At 40.2% G+C, this 16,365-nt stretch overlaps 13 non-coding genes across 13 annotated transcripts; all 13 read left to right on the plus strand.

The window, feature by feature from the left end:
- Positions 1–1,286: 1,286 nt before the first annotated feature.
- trnac-gca (transfer RNA cysteine (anticodon GCA)) lies at positions 1,287–1,358 on the plus strand. The gene has a single exon. It is a non-coding gene; the product is annotated as a tRNA-Cys (tRNA).
- A 1,384-nt stretch (positions 1,359–2,742) lies between these two features.
- On the plus strand, positions 2,743–2,814 carry trnac-gca (transfer RNA cysteine (anticodon GCA)). The gene has a single exon. It is a non-coding gene; the product is annotated as a tRNA-Cys (tRNA).
- A 1,384-nt stretch (positions 2,815–4,198) lies between these two features.
- Positions 4,199–4,270, plus strand: trnac-gca (transfer RNA cysteine (anticodon GCA)). Its single transcript has one exon. It is a non-coding gene; the product is annotated as a tRNA-Cys (tRNA).
- A 656-nt stretch (positions 4,271–4,926) lies between these two features.
- Positions 4,927–4,998, plus strand: trnac-gca (transfer RNA cysteine (anticodon GCA)). The gene has a single exon. It is a non-coding gene; the product is annotated as a tRNA-Cys (tRNA).
- A 656-nt stretch (positions 4,999–5,654) lies between these two features.
- trnac-gca (transfer RNA cysteine (anticodon GCA)) lies at positions 5,655–5,726 on the plus strand. Its single transcript has one exon. It is a non-coding gene; the product is annotated as a tRNA-Cys (tRNA).
- Positions 5,727–6,382: 656 nt separating this feature from the next.
- On the plus strand, positions 6,383–6,454 carry trnac-gca (transfer RNA cysteine (anticodon GCA)). The gene has a single exon. It is a non-coding gene; the product is annotated as a tRNA-Cys (tRNA).
- A 2,112-nt stretch (positions 6,455–8,566) lies between these two features.
- On the plus strand, positions 8,567–8,638 carry trnac-gca (transfer RNA cysteine (anticodon GCA)). Its single transcript has one exon. It is a non-coding gene; the product is annotated as a tRNA-Cys (tRNA).
- A 1,384-nt stretch (positions 8,639–10,022) lies between these two features.
- Positions 10,023–10,094, plus strand: trnac-gca (transfer RNA cysteine (anticodon GCA)). Its single transcript has one exon. It is a non-coding gene; the product is annotated as a tRNA-Cys (tRNA).
- A 656-nt stretch (positions 10,095–10,750) lies between these two features.
- On the plus strand, positions 10,751–10,822 carry trnac-gca (transfer RNA cysteine (anticodon GCA)). Its single transcript has one exon. It is a non-coding gene; the product is annotated as a tRNA-Cys (tRNA).
- A 656-nt stretch (positions 10,823–11,478) lies between these two features.
- On the plus strand, positions 11,479–11,550 carry trnac-gca (transfer RNA cysteine (anticodon GCA)). The gene has a single exon. It is a non-coding gene; the product is annotated as a tRNA-Cys (tRNA).
- A 1,978-nt stretch (positions 11,551–13,528) lies between these two features.
- On the plus strand, positions 13,529–13,600 carry trnac-gca (transfer RNA cysteine (anticodon GCA)). The gene has a single exon. It is a non-coding gene; the product is annotated as a tRNA-Cys (tRNA).
- Positions 13,601–14,256: 656 nt separating this feature from the next.
- trnac-gca (transfer RNA cysteine (anticodon GCA)) lies at positions 14,257–14,328 on the plus strand. The gene has a single exon. It is a non-coding gene; the product is annotated as a tRNA-Cys (tRNA).
- A 1,384-nt stretch (positions 14,329–15,712) lies between these two features.
- Positions 15,713–15,784, plus strand: trnac-gca (transfer RNA cysteine (anticodon GCA)). Its single transcript has one exon. It is a non-coding gene; the product is annotated as a tRNA-Cys (tRNA).
- The last annotated feature ends 581 nt before the right edge of the window (positions 15,785–16,365 follow it).

Raw genomic sequence — 16,365 nt, forward strand, 5'->3', positions numbered from 1 at the left:
TTCATTTTCAGTCAGATATCTTACGACATTGTTCTCTCTCAATCATCACTCATTAAAGGCTGCTGATTTCATTCCCAAACATATATCTTGTAATACTGGTGAATCTCATCATTACAGCATTTGAGGACGCTCATGATATCTCAATTTAACGACGCATGTGATTGGAATTGAAGTTATTACCACTTCTTCTCTAAATGGTCCTCATCGCAAACTTGAAAGACCTTCTGGCTGCTTGCAATTTCAACATGCACATGATATTTTGCTCATAGAGTGCACCCTTTGAACAAGTCCAAAAATATGTCATATGGATGGTGCCATTTCATAATATCATCCAGCAGTCACTGCTCAGGAAGTGCCAATGTGTTTAAAAATGGATTCCTGAGAAAAGCATTTGTTCAGGATTTACGCCACTGGGCGAGCATTTTTACTGTTACTCAAAGCATTCCTTTAGATTGCCACCTTCCAAAATCTCCTGTAAGCTCCACATCAGGTATCTTGTGAGCTTGTGTTTTTCCTGCTCATGTGCTCACATTGAGGTTGCAAATCACACTTCCTGCTGAGGGTATAGCTCAGTGGTAGAGCATTTGACTGCAGATCAAGAGGTCCCCAGTTCAACTCTGGGTGCCCCCTAGTGGCATCTGGAAGTGTTTGCTTTACCCTGTTTGTTGTGATACTATGCAATTCTTGCCTTTTAAACATTTCGAATATGACCTTTTCAAGCAGTCCAATTCATTTTCAGTCAGATATCTTACGACATTGTTCTCTCTCAATCATCACTCATTAAAGGCTGCTGATTTCATTCCCAAACATATATCTTGTAATACTGGTGAATCTCATCATTACAGCATTTGAGGACGCTCATGATACCTCAATTTAACGACGCATGTGATTGGAATTCAAGTTATAACCACTTCTTCTCTAAATGGTCCTCATCGCAAACTTGAAAGACCTTCTGGCTGCTTGCAATTTCAACATGCACATGATATTTTGCTCATAGAGTGCACCCCTTGAACAAGTCTAAAAATATGTCATATGGATGGTGCCATTTCATAATATCATCCAGCAGTCACTGCTCAGGAAGTGCCAATGTGTTTAAAAATGGATTCCTGAGAAAAGCATTTGTTCAGGATTTACTCAACTGGGCGAACATTTTTACTGTTACTCAAAGCATTCCTTTAGATTGTCACCTTCCAAAATCTCCTGTAAGCTCCACATCAGGTATCTTGTGAGCTTGTGTTTTTCCTGCTCATGTGCTCACATTGAGGTTGCAAATCACACTTCCCGCTGGGGGTATAGCTCAGTGGTAGAGCATTTGACTGCAGATCAAGAGGTCCCCAGTTCAACTCTGGGTGCCCCCTAGTGGCATCTGGAAGTGTTTGCTTTACCCTGTTTGTTGTGATACTATGCAATTCTTGCCTTTTAAACATTTTGTATATGACCTTTTCAAGCAGTCCAATTCATTTTCAGTCAGATATCTTACGACATTGTTCTCTCTCAATCATCACTCATTAAAGGCTGCTGATTTCATTCCCAAACATTTATCTTGTAATACTGGTGAATCTCATCATTACAGCATTTGAGGACGCTCATGATATCTCAATTTAACGACGCATGTGATTGGAATTCAAGTGATTACCACTTCTTCTCTAAATGGTCCTCATCGCAAACTTGAAAGACCTTCTGGTTGCTTGCAATTTCAACATGCACATGATATTTTGCTCATAGAGTGCACCCTTTGAACAAGTCTAAAAACATGTCATATGGATGGTGCCATTTCATAATATCATCCAGCAGTCACTGCTCAGGAAGTGCCAATGTGTTTAAAAATGGATTCCTGAGAAAAGCATTTGTTCAGGATTTACGCCACTGGGCGAGCATTTTTACTGTTACTCAAATCATTCCTTTAGATTGTCACCTTCCAAAATCTCCTGTAAGCTCCACATCAGGTATCTTGTGAGCTTGTGTTTTTCCTGCTCATGTGCTCACATTGAGGTTGCAAATCACACTTCCTGCTGAGGGTATAGCTCAGTGGTAGAGCATTTGACTGCAGATCAAGAGGTCCCCAGTTCAACTCTGGGTGCCCCCTAGTGGCATCTGGAAGTGTTTGCTTTACCCTGTTTGTTGTGATACTATGCAATTCTTGCCTTTTAAACATTTCGTATATGACCTTTTCAAGCAGTCCAATTCATTTTCAGTCAGATATCTTACGACATTGTTCTCTCTCAATCATCACTCATTAAAGGCTGCTGATTTCATTCCCAAACATATATCTTGTAATACTGGTGAATCTCATCATTACAGCATTTGAGGACACTCATGATATCTCAATTTAACGACGCATGTGATTGGAATTCAAGTTATTACCACTTCTTCTCTAAATGGTCCTCATCACAAACTTGAAAGACCTTCTGGCTGCTTGCAATTTCAACATGCACATGATATTTTGCTCATAGAGTGCACCCTTTGAACAAGTCCAAAAATATGTCATATGGATGGTGCCATTTCATAATATCATCCAGCAGTCACTGCTCAGGAAGTGCCAATGTGTTTAAAAATGGATTCCTGAGAAAAGCATTTGTTCAGGATTTACGCCACTGGGCGAGCATTTTTACTGTTACTCAAAGCATTCCTTTAGATTGTCACCTTCCAAAATCTCCTGTAAGCTCCACATCAGGTATCTTGTGAGCTTGTGTTTTTCCTGCTCATGTGCTCACATTGAGGTTGCAAATAACACTTCCTGCTGGGGGTATAGCTCAGTGGTAGAGCATTTGACTGCAGATCAAGAGGTCCCCAGTTCAACTCTGGGTGCCCCCTAGTGGCATCTGGAAGTGTTTGCTTTACCCTGTTTGTTGTGATACTATGCAATTCTTGCCTTTTAAACATTTTGTATATGACCTTTTCAAGCAGTCCAATTCATTTTCAGTCAGATATCTTACGACATTGTTCTCTCTCAATCATCACTCATTAAAGGCTGCTGATTTCATTCCCAAACATTTATCTTGTAATACTGGTGAATCTCATCATTACAGCATTTGAGGACGCTCATGATATCTCAATTTAACGACGCATGTGATTGGAATTCAAGTGATTACCACTTCTTCTCTAAATGGTCCTCATCGCAAACTTGAAAGACCTTCTGGTTGCTTGCAATTTCAACATGCACATGATATTTTGCTCATAGAGTGCACCCTTTGAACAAGTCTAAAAACATGTCATATGGATGGTGCCATTTCATAATATCATCCAGCAGTCACTGCTCAGGAAGTGCCAATGTGTTTAAAAATGGATTCCTGAGAAAAGCATTTGTTCAGGATTTACGCCACTGGGCGAGCATTTTTACTGTTACTCAAATCATTCCTTTAGATTGTCACCTTCCAAAATCTCCTGTAAGCTCCACATCAGGTATCTTGTGAGCTTGTGTTTTTCCTGCTCATGTGCTCACATTGAGGTTGCAAATCACACTTCCTGCTGGGGGTAAAGCTCAGTGGTAGAGCATTTGACTGCAGATCAAGAGGTCCCCAGTTCAACTCTGGGTGCCCCCTAGTGGCATCTGGAAGTGTTTGCTTTACCCTGTTTGTTGTGATACTATGCAATTCTTGCCTTTTAAACATTTCGTATATGACCTTTTCAAGCAGTCCAATTCATTTTCAGTCAGATATCTTACGACATTGTTCTGTCTCAATCATCACTCATTAAAGGCTGCTGATTTCATTCCCAAACATATATCTTGTAATACTGGTGAATCTCATCATTACAGCATTTGAGGACGCTCATGATACCTCAATTTAACGACGCATGTGATTGGAATTCAAGTTATAACCACTTCTTCTCTAAATGGTCCTCATCGCAAACTTGAAAGACCTTCTGGCTGCTTGCAATTTCAACATGCACATGATATTTTGCTCATAGAGTGCACCCCTTGAACAAGTCTAAAAATATGTCATATGGATGGTGCCATTTCATAATATCATCCAGCAGTCACTGCTCAGGAAGTGCCAATGTGTTTAAAAATGGATTCCTGAGAAAAGCATTTGTTCAGGATTTACGCCACTGGGCGAGCATTTTTACTGTTACTCAAAGCATTCCTTTAGATTGCCACCTTCCAAAATCTCCTGTAAGCTCCACATCAGGTATCTTGTGAGCTTGTGTTTTTCCTGCTCATGTGCTCACATTGAGGTTGCAAATCGCACTTCCTGCTGGGGGTATAGCTCAGTGGTAGAGCATTTGACTGCAGATCAAGAGGTCCCCAGTTCAACTCTGGGTGCCCCCTAGTGGCATCTGGAAGTGTTTGCTTTACCCTGTTTGTTGTGATACTATGCAATTCTTGCCTTTTAAACATTTCGAATATGACCTTTTCAAGCAGTCCAATTCATTTTCAGTCAGATATCTTACGACATTGTTCTCTCTCAATCATCACTCATTAAAGGCTGCTGATTTCATTCCCAAACATATATCTTGTAATACTGGTGAATCTCATCATTACAGCATTTGAGGACGCTCATGATACCTCAATTTAACGACGCATGTGATTGGAATTCAAGTTATAACCACTTCTTCTCTAAATGGTCCTCATCGCAAACTTGAAAGACCTTCTGGCTGCTTGCAATTTCAACATGCACATGATATTTTGCTCATAGAGTGCACCCCTTGAACAAGTCTAAAAATATGTCATATGGATGGTGCCATTTCATAATATCATCCAGCAGTCACTGCTCAGGAAGTGCCAATGTGTTTAAAAATGGATTCCTGAGAAAAGCATTTGTTCAGGATTTACGCAACTGGGCGAACATTTTTACTGTTACTCAAAGCATTCCTTTAGATTGTCACCTTCCAAAATCTCCTGTAAGCTCCACATCAGGTATCTTGTGAGCTTGTGTTTTTCCTGCTCATGTGCTCACATTGAGGTTGCAAATCACACTTCCTGCTGGGGGTATAGCTCAGTGGTAGAGCATTTGACTGCAGATCAAGAGGTCCCCAGTTCAACTCTGGGTGCCCCCTAGTGGCATCTGGAAGTGTTTGCTTTACCCTGTTTGTTGTGATACTATGCAATTCTTGCCTTTTAAACATTTTGTATATGACCTTTTCAAGCAGTCCAATTCATTTTCAGTCAGATATCTTACGACATTGTTCTCTCTCAATCATCACTCATTAAAGGCTGCTGATTTCATTCCCAAACATTTATCTTGTAATACTGGTGAATCTCATCATTACAGCATTTGAGGACGCTCATGATATCTCAATTTAACGACGCATGTGATTGGAATTCAAGTGATTACCACTTCTTCTCTAAATGGTCCTCATCGCAAACTTGAAAGACCTTCTGGCTGCTTGCAATTTCAACATGCACATGATATTTTGCTCATAGAGTGCACCCTTTGAACAAGTCTAAAAACATGTCATATGGATGGTGCCATTTCATAATATCATCCAGCAGTCACTGCTCAGGAAGTGCCAATGTGTTTAAAAATGGATTCCTGAGAAAAGCATTTGTTCAGGATTTACGCCACTGGGCGAGCATTTTTACTGTTACTCAAATCATTCCTTTAGATTGTCACCTTCCAAAATCTCCTGTAAGCTCCACATCAGGTATCTTGTGAGCTTGTGTTTTTCCTGCTCATGTGCTCACATTGAGGTTGCAAATCACACTTCCTGCTGGGGGTATAGCTCAGTGGTAGAGCATTTGACTGCAGATCAAGAGGTCCCCAGTTCAACTCTGGGTGCCCCCTAGTGGCATCTGGAAGTGTTTGCTTTACCCTGTTTGTTGTGATACTATGCAATTCTTGCCTTTTAAACATTTCGTATATGACCTTTTCAAGCAGTCCAATTCATTTTCAGTCAGATATCTTACGACATTGTTCTCTCTCAATCATCACTCATTAAAGGCTGCTGATTTCATTCCCAAACATATATCTTGTAATACTGGTGAATCTCATCATTACAGCATTTGAGGACACTCATGATATCTCAATTTAACGACGCATGTGATTGGAATTCAAGTGATTACCACTTCTTCTCTAAATGGTCCTCATCGCAAACTTGAAAGACCTTCTGGCTGCTTGCAATTTCAACATGCACATGATATTTTGCTCATAGAGTGCACCCTTTGAACAAGTCCAAAAATATGTCATATGGATGGTGCCATTTCATAATATCATCCAGCAGTCACTGCTTAGGAAGTGCCAATGTGTTTAAAAATGGATTCCTGAGAAAAGCATTTGTTCAGGATTTACGCCACTGGGCGAGCATTTTTACTGTTACTCAAAGCATTCCTTTAGATTGTCACCTTCCAAAATCTCCTCTAAGCTCCACATCAGGTATCTTGTGAGCTTGTGTTTTTCCTGCTCATGTGCTCACATTGAGGTTGCAAATCACACTTCCTGCTGGGGGTATAGCTCAGTGGTAGAGCATTTGACTGCAGATCAAGAGGTCCCCAGTTCAACTCTGGGTGCCCCCTAGTGGCATCTGGTAGTGTTTGCTTTACCCTGTTTGTTGTGATACTATGCAATTCTTGCCTTTTAAACATTTCGTATATGACCTTTTCAAGCAGTCCAATTCATTTTCAGTCAGATATCTTACGACATTGTTCTCTCTCAATCATCACTCATTAAAGGCTGCTGATTTCATTCCCAAACATATATCTTGTAATACTGGTGAATCTCATCATTACAGCATTTGAGGACGCTCATGATATCTCAATTTAACGACGCATGTGATTGGAATTGAAGTTATTACCACTTCTTCTCTAAATGGTCCTCATCGCAAACTTGAAAGACCTTCTGGCTGCTTGCAATTTCAACATGCACATGATATTTTGCTCATAGAGTGCACCCTTTGAACAAGTCCAAAAATATGTCATATGGATGGTGCCATTTCATAATATCATCCAGCAGTCACTGCTCAGGAAGTGCCAATGTGTTTAAAAATGGATTCCTGAGAAAAGCATTTGTTCAGGATTTACGCCACTGGGCGAGCATTTTTACTGTTACTCAAAGCATTCCTTTAGATTGCCACCTTCCAAAATCTCCTGTAAGCTCCACATCAGGTATCTTGTGAGCTTGTGTTTTTCCTGCTCATGTGCTCACATTGAGGTTGCAAATCACACTTCCTGCTGAGGGTATAGCTCAGTGGTAGAGCATTTGACTGCAGATCAAGAGGTCCCCAGTTCAACTCTGGGTGCCCCCTAGTGGCATCTGGTAGTGTTTGCTTTACCCTGTTTGTTGTGATACTATGCAATTCTTGCCTTTTAAACATTTCGTATATGACCTTTTCAAGCAGTCCAATTCATTTTCAGTCAGATATCTTACGACATTGTTCTCTCTCAATCATCACTCATTAAAGGCTGCTGATTTCATTCCCAAACATATATCTTGTAATACTGGTGAATCTCATCATTACAGCATTTGAGGACGCTCATGATATCTCAATTTAACGACGCATGTGATTGGAATTGAAGTTATTACCACTTCTTCTCTAAATGGTCCTCATCGCAAACTTGAAAGACCTTCTGGCTGCTTGCAATTTCAACATGCACATGATATTTTGCTCATAGAGTGCACCCTTTGAACAAGTCCAAAAATATGTCATATGGATGGTGCCATTTCATAATATCATCCAGCAGTCACTGCTCAGGAAGTGCCAATGTGTTTAAAAATGGATTCCTGAGAAAAGCATTTGTTCAGGATTTACGCCACTGGGCGAGCATTTTTACTGTTACTCAAAGCATTCCTTTAGATTGCCACCTTCCAAAATCTCCTGTAAGCTCCACATCAGGTATCTTGTGAGCTTGTGTTTTTCCTGCTCATGTGCTCACATTGAGGTTGCAAATCACACTTCCTGCTGAGGGTATAGCTCAGTGGTAGAGCATTTGACTGCAGATCAAGAGGTCCCCAGTTCAACTCTGGGTGCCCCCTAGTGGCATCTGGAAGTGTTTGCTTTACCCTGTTTGTTGTGATACTATGCAATTCTTGCCTTTTAAACATTTCGAATATGACCTTTTCAAGCAGTCCAATTCATTTTCAGTCAGATATCTTACGACATTGTTCTCTCTCAATCATCACTCATTAAAGGCTGCTGATTTCATTCCCAAACATATATCTTGTAATACTGGTGAATCTCATCATTACAGCATTTGAGGACGCTCATGATACCTCAATTTAACGACGCATGTGATTGGAATTCAAGTTATAACCACTTCTTCTCTAAATGGTCCTCATCGCAAACTTGAAAGACCTTCTGGCTGCTTGCAATTTCAACATGCACATGATATTTTGCTCATAGAGTGCACCCCTTGAACAAGTCTAAAAATATGTCATATGGATGGTGCCATTTCATAATATCATCCAGCAGTCACTGCTCAGGAAGTGCCAATGTGTTTAAAAATGGATTCCTGAGAAAAGCATTTGTTCAGGATTTACTCAACTGGGCGAACATTTTTACTGTTACTCAAAGCATTCCTTTAGATTGTCACCTTCCAAAATCTCCTGTAAGCTCCACATCAGGTATCTTGTGAGCTTGTGTTTTTCCTGCTCATGTGCTCACATTGAGGTTGCAAATCACACTTCCCGCTGGGGGTATAGCTCAGTGGTAGAGCATTTGACTGCAGATCAAGAGGTCCCCAGTTCAACTCTGGGTGCCCCCTAGTGGCATCTGGAAGTGTTTGCTTTACCCTGTTTGTTGTGATACTATGCAATTCTTGCCTTTTAAACATTTTGTATATGACCTTTTCAAGCAGTCCAATTCATTTTCAGTCAGATATCTTACGACATTGTTCTCTCTCAATCATCACTCATTAAAGGCTGCTGATTTCATTCCCAAACATTTATCTTGTAATACTGGTGAATCTCATCATTACAGCATTTGAGGACGCTCATGATATCTCAATTTAACGACGCATGTGATTGGAATTCAAGTGATTACCACTTCTTCTCTAAATGGTCCTCATCGCAAACTTGAAAGACCTTCTGGTTGCTTGCAATTTCAACATGCACATGATATTTTGCTCATAGAGTGCACCCTTTGAACAAGTCTAAAAACATGTCATATGGATGGTGCCATTTCATAATATCATCCAGCAGTCACTGCTCAGGAAGTGCCAATGTGTTTAAAAATGGATTCCTGAGAAAAGCATTTGTTCAGGATTTACGCCACTGGGCGAGCATTTTTACTGTTACTCAAATCATTCCTTTAGATTGTCACCTTCCAAAATCTCCTGTAAGCTCCACATCAGGTATCTTGTGAGCTTGTGTTTTTCCTGCTCATGTGCTCACATTGAGGTTGCAAATCACACTTCCTGCTGAGGGTATAGCTCAGTGGTAGAGCATTTGACTGCAGATCAAGAGGTCCCCAGTTCAACTCTGGGTGCCCCCTAGTGGCATCTGGAAGTGTTTGCTTTACCCTGTTTGTTGTGATACTATGCAATTCTTGCCTTTTAAACATTTCGTATATGACCTTTTCAAGCAGTCCAATTCATTTTCAGTCAGATATCTTACGACATTGTTCTCTCTCAATCATCACTCATTAAAGGCTGCTGATTTCATTCCCAAACATATATCTTGTAATACTGGTGAATCTCATCATTACAGCATTTGAGGACGCTCATGATATCTCAATTTAACGACGCATGTGATTGGAATTCAAGTTATTACCACTTCTTCTCTAAATGGTCCTCATCGCAAACTTGAAAGACCTTCTGGCTGCTTGCACTTTCAACATGCACATGATATTTTGCTCATAGAGTGCACCCTTTGAACAAGTCCAAAAATATGTCATATGGATGGTGCCATTTCATAATATCATCCAGCAGTCACTGCTCAGGAAGTGCCAATGTGTTTAAAAATGGATTCCTGAGAAAAGCATTTGTTCAGGATTTATGCCACTAGGCGAGCATTTTTACTGTTACTCAAAGCATTCCTTTAGATTGTCACCTTCCAAAATCTCCTGTAAGCTCCACATCAGGTATCTTGTGAGCTTGTGTTTTTCCTGCTCATGTGCTCACATTGAGGTTGCAAATAACACTTCCTGCTGGGGATATAGCTCAGTGGTAGAGCATTTGACTGCAGATCAAGAGGTCCCCAGTTCAACTCTGGGTGCCCCCTAGTGGCATCTGGTAGTGATTGCTTTACCCTGTTTGTTGTGATACTATGCAATTCTTGCCTTTTAAACATTTCGTATATGACCTTTTCAAGCAGTCCAATTCATTTTCAGTCAGATATCTTACGACATTGTTCTCTCTCAATCATCACTCATTAAAGGCTGCTGATTTCATTCCCAAACATATATCTTGTAATACTGGTGAATCTCATCATTACAGCATTTGAGGACGCTCATGATATCTCAATTTAACGACGCATGTGATTGGAATTCAAGTTATTACCACTTCTTCTCTAAATGGTCCTCATCGCAAACTTGAAAGACCTTCTGGCTGCTTGCACTTTCAACATGCACATGATATTTTGCTCATAGAGTGCACCCTTTGAACAAGTCCAAAAATATGTCATATGGATGGTGCCATTTCATAATATCATCCAGCAGTCACTGCTCAGGAAGTGCCAATGTGTTTAAAAATGGATTCCTGAGAAAAGCATTTGTTCAGGATTTATGCCACTAGGCGAGCATTTTTACTGTTACTCAAAGCATTCCTTTAGATTGTCACCTTCCAAAATCTCCTGTAAGCTCCACATCAGGTATCTTGTGAGCTTGTGTTTTTCCTGCTCATGTGCTCACATTGAGGTTGCAAATAACACTTCCTGCTGGGGATATAGCTCAGTGGTAGAGCATTTGACTGCAGATCAAGAGGTCCCCAGTTCAACTCTGGGTGCCCCCTAGTGGCATCTGAAAGTGTTTGCTTTACCCTGTTTGATGTGATACTATGCAATTCTTGCCTTTTAAACATTTCGTATATGACCTTTTCAAGCAGTCCAATTCATTTTCAGTCAGATATCTTACGACATTGTTCTCTCTCAATCATCACTCATTAAAGGCTGCTGATTTCATTCCCAAACATATATCTTGTAATACTGGTGAATCTCATCATTACAGCATTTGAGGACGCTCATGATATCTCAATTTAACGACGCATGTGATTGGAATTCAAGTTATTACCACTTCTTCTCTAAATGGTCCTCATCGCAAACTTGAAAGACCTTCTGGCTGCTTGCAATTTCAACATGCACATGATATTTTGCTCATAGAGTGCACCCTTTGAACAAGTCCAAAAATATGTCATATGGATGGTGCCATTTCATAACATCATCCAGCAGTCACTGCTCAGGAAGTGCCAATGTGTTTAAAAATGGATTCCTGAGAAAAGCATTTGTTCAGGATTTACGCCACTGGGCAAGCATTTTTACTGTTACTCAAAGCATTCCTTTAGATTGCCACCTTCCAAAATCTCCTGTAAGCTCCACATCAGGTATCTTGTGAGCTTGTGTTTTTCCTGCTCATGTGCTCACATTGAGGTTGCAAATAACACTTCCTGCTGGGGGTATAGCTCAGTGGTAGAGCATTTGACTGCAGATCAAGAGGTCCCCAGTTCAACTCTGGGTGCCCCCTAGTGGCATCTGGAAGTGTTTGCTTTACCCTGTTTGTTGTGATACTATGCAATTCTTGCCTTTTAAACATTTCGTATATGACCTTTTCAAGCAGTCCAATTCATTTTCAGTCAGATATCTTACGACATTGTTCTCTCTCAATCATCACTCATTAAAGGCTGCTGATTTCATTCCCAAACATATATCTTGTAATACTGGTGAATCTCATCATTACAGCATTTGAGGACCAGAGGTGGGACCAAGTCAGTGTTTTGCAAGTCTCAAGTAAGTCCAAGTCTTTATCCTCAAGTCCCAAGTCAAGTCTCAAGCAAAGACAGTCAAGTCAAGTCAAGTCTCGAGTCAAGACAGGCAACCGTCAAGTCAAGTCCCAAGTCTGAAACTTGGAATTTCAAGTCCTTTCAAGTCTTTTTTTTTAACCAATGTTGCAGGTATATTTTAAAATGTAAATAATAGACATGTGTTCTTTTTTAAATTTGTATTCTCCTCAAATCTTGATAAAACATGTGCAACTGAAAACACGAAGTATTAAAAAAAATTAAATTACACCTCTTTATTGCACAGTTCAATTTGTTAAAATTAGCTGCAAAAATATTCATACTTTAAACTACAATTTTCCAGAAATAAATATTATGTGAAAAAGTCATAAGTAGAACTCAATGTTCAAATAAAAAGTGCTGATATTTTCACAGTACAATACAAAGAACCATAACAGCATTTTTCCCTCTCTTCTCTTATCTGGTTTCTTGGAGAACATGTGTGTCCATGTGTGAGTGACACAATATAAGAACTGAACAATTAACAGGAATCTGCAACTTTAGACATTTCAGTAAACTATTCTGCATTGCATTTGCAAAAGACCAAACTGGCCAAAAGTCTGTAGGCTATGTCATTTGTGCACGATGAGGCCGTAGAATGATGTCCCCATAGCTGAAAACTCGCTCTACTTTTGTCAATATATTTTTTCTCGACGTAGATGTCTTCAAATACACAATCCATGCTGAGAAAGAACTGGATATGATGGTGACAGAGAGAGGCTCTCTTCCCCGAGTTCAGATACAGAACCCAGGTTTGCCAACTCTCACGCATTGAGCGTGAGACACACGCATTTGACTGTCTTCACACGCTCACACGCCACACTTCCGATATCTCACGCTGAAAAAAAATCTAGTTTATTTACCTCTGATCCATAGCTATGATTCAATGAGTTACTAGTTCGCTCTGGCACCAACCACTGGCGATCGATCGATCGCGATATGTGGAAAAGCAGAGGACCGGTCTGCGTCAGAAGGACGGAAATGAAATTAATGGGGCGCACTTTATAAATATTAATATGCGCTTTAAAATTTAGATTTGGGGTAAAAAAAAATCAGGTCTTTGCAAGTAAACAGGATCAAGTCCAATTCAAGTCCCAAGTTATTGGTGTAAAAGTCCAAGTCAAGTCTAAGTCTCTGAATATTTTTTCAAGTCAAGTCAAAAGTCTTAATATTAATGACTCGAGTCTGACTCGAGTCCAAGTCATGTGACTCGAGTCCCCACCTCTGTTGAGGACACTCATGATATCTCAATTTAACGACGCATGTGATTGGAATTCAAGTTATTACCACTTCTTCTCTAAATGGTCCTCATCACAAACTTGAAAGACCTTCTGGCTGCTTGCAATTTCAACATGCACATGATATTTTGCTCATAGAGTGCACCCTTTGAACAAGTCCAAAAATATGTCATATGGATGGTGCCATTTCATAATATCATCCAGCAGTCACTGCTCAGGAAGTGCCAATGTGTTTAAAAATGGATTCCTGAGAAAAGCATTTGTTCAGGATTTACGCCACTGGGGGAGCATTTTTACTGTTACTCAAAGCATTCCTTTAGATTGTCACCTTCCAAAATCTCCTCTAAGCTCCACATCAGGTATCTTGTGAGCTTGTGTTTTTCCTGCTCATGTGCTCACATTGAGGTTGCAAATCACACTTCCTGTTGGGGGTATAGCTCAGTGGTAGAGCATTTGACTGCAGATCAAGAGGTCCCCAGTTCAACTCTGGGTGCCCCCTAGTGGCATCTGGTAGTGATTGCTTTACCCTGTTTGTTGTGATACTATGCAATTCTTGCCTTTTAAACATTTCGTATATGACCTTTTCAAGCAGTCCAATTCATTTTCAGTCAGATATCTTACGACATTGTTCTCTCTCAATCATCACTCATTAAAGGCTGCTGATTTCATTCCCAAACATATATCTTGTAATACTGGTGAATCTCATCATTACAGCATTTGAGGACGCTCATGATATCTCAATTTAACGACGCATGTGATTGGAATTCAAGTTATTACCACTTCTTCTCTAAATGGTCCTCATCGCAAACTTGAAAGACCTTCTGGCTGCTTGCAATTTCAACATGCACATGATATTTTGCTCATAGAGTGCACCCTTTGAACAAGTCCAAAAATATGTCATATGGATGGTGCCATTTCATAATATCATCCAGCAGTCACTGCTCAGGAAGTGCCAATGTGTTTAAAAATGGATTACTGAGAAAAGCATTTGTTCAGGATTTACGCCACTGGGGGAGCATTTTTACTGTTACTCAAAGCATTCCTTTAGATTGTCACCTTCCAAAATCTCCTCTAAGCTCCACATCAGGTATCTTGTGAGCTTGTGTTTTTCCTGCTCATGTGCTCACATTGAGGTTGCAAATCACACTTCCTGTTGGGGGTATAGCTCAGTGGTAGAGCATTTGACTGCAGATCAAGAGGTCCCCAGTTCAACTCTGGGTGCCCCCTAGTGGCACCTGGTAGTGATTGCTTTACCCTGTTTGTTGTGATACTATGCAATTCTTGCCATTTAAACATTTCGTATATGACCTTTTCAAGCAGTCCAATTCATTTTCAGTCAGATATCTTACGACATTGTTCTCTCTCAATCATCACTCATTAAAGGCTGCTGATTTCATTCCCAAACATATATCTTGTAATACTGGTGAATCTCATCATTACAGCATTTGAGGACACTCATGATATCTCAATTTAACGACGCATGTGATTGGAATTCAAGTTATTACCACTTCTTCTCTAAATGGTCCTCATCGCAAACTTGAAAGACCTTCTGGCTGCTTGCAATTTCAACATGCACATGATATTTTGCTCATAGAGTGCACCCTTTGAACAAGTCCAAAAATATGTCATATGGATGGTGCCATTTCATAATATCATCCAGCAGTCACTGCTCAGGAAGTGCCAATGTGTTTAAAAATGGATTCCTGAGAAAAGCATTTGTTCAGGATTTACGCCACTGGGGGAGCATTTTTACTGTTACTCAAAGCATTCCTTTAGATTGTCACCTTCCAAAATCTCCTGTAAGCTCCATATCAGGTATCTTGTGAGCTTGTGTTTTTCCTGCTCATGTGCTCACATTGAGGTTGCAAATCACACTTCCTGCTGGGGGTATAGCTCAGTGATAGAGCATTTGACTGCAGATCAAGAGGTCCCCAGTTCAACTCTGGCTGCCCCCTAGTGGTATCTGGTAGTGTTTGCTTTACCCTGTTTGTTGTGATACTATGCAATTCTTGCCTTTTAAACATTTCGTATATGACCTTTTCAAGCAGTCCAATTCATTTTCAGTCAGATATCTTACGACATTGTTCTCTCTCAATCATCACTCATTAAAGGCTGCTGATTTCATTCCCAAACATATATCTTGTAATACTGGTGAATCTCATCATTACAGCATTTGAGGACGCTCATGATATCTCAATTTAACGACGCATGTGATTGGAATTCAAGTTATTACCACTTCTTCTCTAAATGGTCCTCATCACAAACTTGAAAGACCTTCTGGCTGCTTGCAATTTCAACATGCACATGATATTTTGCTCATAGAGTGCACCCTTTGAACAAGTCCAAAAATATGTCATATGGATGGTGCCATTTCATAATATCATCCAGCAGTCACTGCTCAGGAAGTGCCAATGTGTTTAAAAATGGATTCCTGAGAAAAGCATTTGTTCAGGATTTACGCCACTGGGGGAGCATTTTTACTGTTACTCAAAGCATTCCTTTAGATTGTCACCTTCCAAAATCTCCTCTAAGCTCCACATCAGGTATCTTGTGAGCTTGTGTTTTTCCTGCTCATGTGCTCACATTGAGGTTGCAAATCCCACTTCCTGCTGGGGGTATAGCTCAGTGGTAGAGCATTTGACTGCAGATCAAGAGGTCCCCAGTTCAACTCTGGGTGCCCCCTAGTGGCATCTGGAAGTGTTTGCTTTACCTTGTTTGTTGTGATACTATGCAATTCTTGCCTTTTAAACATTTCGTATATGACCTTTTCAAGCAGTCCAATTCATTTTCAGTCAGATATCTTACGACATTGTTCTGTCTCCATCATCACTCATTAAAGGCTGCTGATTTCATTCCCAAACATATATCTTTTAATACTGGTGAATCTCATCATTGCAGCATTTGAGGACGCTCATGATATCTCAATTTAACGATGCATTTGATTGGAATTCAAGTGATTACCACTTCTTCTCTAAATGGTCCTCATCGCAAACTTGAAAGACCTTCTGGCTGCTTGCAATTTCAACATGCACATGATATTTTGCTCATAGAGTGCACCCTTTGAACAAGTCCAAAAATATGTCATATGGATGGTGCCATTTCATAATATCATCCAGCAGTCACTGCTCAGGAAGTGCCAATGTGTTTAAAAATGGATTCCTGAGAAAAGCATTTGTTCAGGATTTACGCCACTGGGGGAGCATTTTTACTGTTACTCAAAGCATTCCTTTAGATTGTCACCTTCCAAAATCTCCTGTAAGCTCC

The sequence above is a fragment of the Brachyhypopomus gauderio genome, chromosome 6 (assembly GCF_052324685.1).
Source record: "Brachyhypopomus gauderio isolate BG-103 chromosome 6, BGAUD_0.2, whole genome shotgun sequence".
Taxonomy (NCBI): Eukaryota; Metazoa; Chordata; class Actinopteri; order Gymnotiformes; family Hypopomidae; genus Brachyhypopomus; species Brachyhypopomus gauderio.